The 4340-nt window shown below is 49.5% G+C and overlaps 1 pseudogene; it reads right to left on the reverse strand.

The window, feature by feature from the left end:
• Positions 1-1165: 1165 nt before the first annotated feature.
• LOC123067699 (probably inactive leucine-rich repeat receptor-like protein kinase At5g48380) lies at positions 1166-2469 on the reverse strand (annotated as a pseudogene).
• Between the last annotated feature and the right edge of the window lie 1871 nt (positions 2470-4340).

The following is a 4340-nucleotide window of genomic DNA, read 5'->3' on the forward strand; positions in this document are numbered from 1 at the left end:
GCCCTCCTTCATTCTTAGCTGTACAAATGTCCTTCCAAGCTCTGAGACAAAGACTTCTGTTTGAATTATTATCCCTGATTCCTGTCCACCAAAAGTTTCTAATAATAGCGGTGAGTTTAGCAATAAACTTTTTTGTGAACAAAATGTTTGACATGTAGTAAACAGGAATGGCTGAAAAGACAGATCTAATGAGTTCCAGTCTAGCTGCATGAGAGAGCATGTTAGCCTTATAAGCATGAAGCTTAGCCATAAATTTGTCAAGAACAAAGTTATAAGCAACAACTCTATTTTTAGCAGAAAGAATGAGAGGGTGCCCCAAATGAGTAAAGCTGTTATCCATGGAAGGAACAGAAAAAATGGTTTTAATATCAGCAATGACAGTTTGACTAACATGGGCACTGAAAAGAATAGTGGATTTTGACTAGTTAGGAGTTTGACCTGAAATAACACAAAAATGATGAATAATTTGAGCCATAGTGTTAACTTCAGATGTATTAGCTTGTCCACAAACCAGAAGATCATGAACCCAACGCCACAACGCTGGCTCCGCCCCTGCCCATCCTCTAGCCTGGGCAGCTCAAAGGTACTGTACTGGACTGTACATGGTAGTGCAGCAGACAGCAGTGCCCTCACGGGTGGTGTAGAAACTCTCAAGTTTCGTTAACGAATCAATCAAACAGAAAGGAATGAGTCAAGCAGTGCCCAGAACCGGATGCAATCGATCGCGTGCGCCGCTTTGCCGTTTCAACTGGTTTGCTTGACAGGCAAAAGAGACAGATTTGATATGAGGGCCAAACTATTTCATAAACTAAACTGTTTTTGAAAGTATTTCACTCAGTTGATTCTTAGTGTGCAGCGCCTGACAGCAAGGCGCTGCATTTTACTGTGCAGCGCCTAACACTTAAACGTCGTACCTGTGCAGCGCCTAGCACTAAGGAGTTGCACTACACTGTGCAGCGCCTAACTCTAAGGAGTTGCACGGTAGGGTGTGACGCCTTGTTGTCAGGCGCTGTATAAAATGGTCAGCGGTGTGAAATATTTTAAAAAATACTTTAGTTTGTGAAATACTTTCAGGTCAAATTTGTTATTTTTGCCTGCTTGACAGGCTCATCGGGTGAAAGCCAACTTTTTCAACGGGAGACAAAATAAATCACCCAAAAAAAAGTCAAAACAGATCTGCTGTCGGAGTTGTTGACAACAGACAAAACACGCGGATCGATCATACGCGGAAGCCGTAAGCACGCAGCCTCTTGGAGAAGACGACCCAGCCCGGGGAGTAGAAGGCCGCCACGAACCCCACGACGAACCCGACAGCCGCTCCGATACTAGACTCGTCGTTGATCTGCCTGATCCGCACCAATCCCCATATCTTCCCAGGGCACTCGTCCAGCGGTGCACCGCAGAGCCCTCGGTTACCAACAAAATGCGAGGCCGGAAACTTCCGCAGCAGAGCAGGAACAGGCCCCGACAGCAAGTTATCGGCGACGCTGAACGCCGTTAACCGGCCAAGCGCGTTGAACCGCTCCGGAATCTGGCCGTCGAGCTGGTTGTACTCGAGGTTGAGCACGTTGAGGTACACCATGTTGGCGATGCTGTCCGGGATCTCGCCGGAGAAACTGTTGTTCGAGAGGTCCAGGTATGACAGGTGCGGCGCGTCGTGTGCGATGCGCCAAGGGATCGGCCCTGAGAAACCGTTGCCTGAGAGGTCCAGCGCGATCATGCTCGTGCAGTCATGTAGGCCTTGAGGAAACGAACCTTGGAGTCCCAAGTTGCGCAGGCGCAGAGAGAGCACCCTGTTCTCGTCGTGGCTCCAGCATTCGACGCCGGTGAATCCGCATATGTAGCCGCTGCGGCCGTTCTTGTTGAATTTCCAAGAGGATCTGAGGATGCCGTTTGGGTCGACCACTGATTTTTGTACGGATTTCAGACACTGGATGTCGAGTTCGGAAGCGTGGCACAGCGATGCGCTGATCAAGAGCAGCAGCCATAGGAGGAACTTGGTCTCATCGACCATCGCGATCGTGGAGTAGAAGAGACTATTCAAGCGCCACCTGATCAAATCAAAGCTTGTGTAAGAACATTTAACACTAACATTATACTTGAAAACAGAAGAACTGAAGAAGTAATATGCTCACAGACATCACAAAGCAGCCTCCAAAGATGCAAATTGTAATGCATGCGTACTTGCTTTGTTGGTTTGGTTACATCCATTGGTACTTCTTAGACAAGATGAGGTGTTTCAGATACTCACCGATTGATCCAGCCAAACAAGAAACCTCCGCCCGGAATGACCGAACGATCAGAGCTCTTAGAAAAAAGAGAATCCCTGCACCGGAGCACCGCTTTGCTTGTGCTAATCCCTCAATTCTTGTCGTCGTTGGCACATTGCAAGAAGGCAGCGGAAGTTGGGCAAGAACCAACAAGGTCAAATGTCAGCACGAGATGGTTAACTACCTAGCCATGAGACATGGACACGCAGCATCGGGGAAATTGGAAGTAGAGCTTTTATCAGATAATAATATTGGAAAGAGCAAGTTTTAAGCAACCGTGTCTTGCATTAGGAAAATGTCAATGACATGTTATTTGGAAAAAGAAGTTGACGACTGAGCAGCAACTATATGATAACGTGAAGATGCTACTGGCCATCCATGACATTCTAACAAGGAGCATGGGCCCACTTCTGAACTACTCCATCCGTTCCAAACTCTTGCCGTGGTTTTAGATCAAACAAGAACTATATTACGCTCTTGATGTAAGGTTCAGGATAATTCTTCGATTACAGACTGAATTTTAGGATACAAGCTAGGGTTCTAGGGAAGGAGAAAGGGGAATTGGGGGTAGGAGAAAGCCAGCCGCCGCCTGCGTGTCGTTCCAGCATGCCTCCTAATGAGGATACAGACCTGTGATAGGGTCATAGGCCTGTCCTATACGTCCTACCCAAGCTCACTACCCTAGAAGATAAGAAGTCCAACAGGCAACGAAGAACCCCCAGTAAAAGGTGTCGAGTGCAATCCACTCGACTAATCATATCTCTCGGATACCCCTCCTACTTGTTGTCACTCGACCATACAAGGAATCACTCGACCTACGGAAGATCAGGAGTCACTCAACATTGCAACGGTCAGGCGTTCACTCCGTAGTCTTTAAGGTCATTAATAGCACTTAAGACTGGCGTTATCAGTAACGTCCCTACTTTATGTACATTAAGCCCCTTGTAATGGAGGATGGCTGGGGTCCTAGCGCACTCTATATAAGCCACCCCCTCCTCTGGGACAAGGGTTCGCACCCCATGTAACATCACACACATATAATCCAGTCGACCGCCTCCGGGCACCGAGACGTAGGGCTATTACTTCCTCTGAGAAGGGCCTGAACTCGTAAATCTCGTGTGTACACCTTCACCATAGCTGAGATCTTGCCTCTCCATACCTACCCCCCCTTTCTACTGTCAGCCTTAGAACCACGACAGTTGGCGCCCACCGTGGGGCATGTGTCTTAGCAACTTGTTGGTGAAGTTGCAATTTTTCCAATCCCCATCATCATGGTTTCCGGTGGTGATTTGGGTAAGGGGCACGAGATCCGTCTCGACGCACTCATTTTCATCGCCGACGACTCCGCTTGGCTTCAAGAAGCTCCCCTTGACGTTGAGGCGCTCCCCGTCTGAGGGGCGACACACTTTCGCGCGTGCATTCGCGGCGTCCTTCTCTGGCAGCCGTTGACTCAGTATCAGTCGGCTCCAATGAGGGGCGACACACCCATCGTTGAAGAAACCCCCGAGGCTCGAGCCTTGGAAGCGGTGCGTTTGGCTAATTTGGCTAAGCACACCCGACTGGAAAACCTCCAGCGCACTCTCGACGAGTGTGCCCGAGAACGGACTCCCGAGTCCAGTCGGCAACAGCTTTTCCCACCTCCACCTAAGGTATACCGCACTCCGATTCAAAATCTCAGAGCTGCAGCCCGAATAGCAGAGTCAATTCAACCTTCCCAGTCAGAGGCTGGCAGAGGTTTGATGTAGATCCGGGCCTTACTCCGGGCAGCAGGAGAGCTGAACACAGTGGTGTCTCAGTCGCGGGATAGGATTCATAGCAGATCCGTGGTGGCAGATACTGACCAGTCGACCCACAGTCCAAGATCGCCCCTGCGGCGTGAGGGTCGTGGGCAGTATGATCACTGACTCGACCGCGACAACCATCGTTGGATGCCCACACCTCCTCCGAGGAGTACATCATATGTGCCTTGGCAGCACGCTGACAGACGCCTTCACAGCGGCGAATGTAGAGCACCAGTCGACCCAAGGGAGGCAGGCTTTGATGCAAGATCTATTCTCGTTTAGGATTTAG

Source organism: Triticum aestivum, chromosome 3B (genome assembly GCF_018294505.1).
Source record: "Triticum aestivum cultivar Chinese Spring chromosome 3B, IWGSC CS RefSeq v2.1, whole genome shotgun sequence".
In the NCBI taxonomy this organism is placed as follows: Eukaryota; Viridiplantae; Streptophyta; class Magnoliopsida; order Poales; family Poaceae; genus Triticum; species Triticum aestivum.